Source organism: Alexandromys fortis, unplaced genomic scaffold (genome assembly GCF_014885135.2).
Source record: "Alexandromys fortis isolate MF-2015 unplaced genomic scaffold, M_Fortis_MF-2015_v1.1 scaffold_1514, whole genome shotgun sequence".
NCBI classification, from domain to species: Eukaryota; Metazoa; Chordata; class Mammalia; order Rodentia; family Cricetidae; genus Alexandromys; species Alexandromys fortis.
Window position 1 is genome coordinate 7305 of NW_026069428.1, and position 962 is coordinate 8266.

The window sequence follows — 962 nt, forward strand, 5'->3', positions numbered from 1 at the left end:
GGCTCCAGCTCCTTTTTTTTTTTTTTTTTTTTTTTATTTTTCGAGACAGGGTTTCTCCGTAGGTTTTGGTTCCTGTCCTGGAACTAGCTCTTGTAGACCAGGCTGGCCTCGAACTCACAGAGATCCGCCTGCCTCTGCCTCCCGAGTGCTGGGATTAAAGGCGTGCGCCAACACCGCCTGGCTAGGCTCCAGCTCTTTATCTCCCAGATTTAACTCATCCTTTCTCTACGAAACAGAGAAGGAGGGATATGACCTTGGAGTCCTAGGACATCAGCTGGGACCTTCCTTTGCACCTGTAGCATACCTGCCAAAGAAGATGGACCTCACCACTCAGGGCTGGGCACCCTGCATACACGTGCTTTAGCGGCCACTGAGCTTCTTATTCATGAGTCAAAGAAACTAACCTTTAGGTCACCCACCACTGTCTTCTCCCACCACAATCTGCCTCATCTGGTCTCAGGAACCCCTGAGAAATTCCCCCCTCCACCCCCCAAAAGCCCCTCCTCTTCTATCTTGGAACTCTCCTTCCTCAATCACCAGGATCTAAAATTTTTCCAGACATAATTTTCTGCCTTTCCGGCATCTTGTGAGGTCCTAGCTACAAGCTAGTCAGTTCCACAGAGCCCAAAAAAAAAAAAAAAAAACAAAAACAAAAACAAAAAACACGAAAATAAGCCACCCCAGGACGTAGTCAAGCACCTCAACTCTCTGATGCCCACAAAATCAACAGGAAGCAGTCACAAGAGACCTGACGCCACCCCATTCCCACCCATTAAAGACCCCAAACTCCCCAGTTTTTTTAAAAATATTTATTTATTTATTTAGTATACAATATTCTGTCTGTGTGTGTCTGCAGGCCAGAAGAGAGCACCAGACCCCATTACAGATGGTTGTGAGCCACCATGTGGTTGCTGGGAATTGAACTCAGAACCTTTGGAAGAGCAGGCAATGCTCTTAACCAC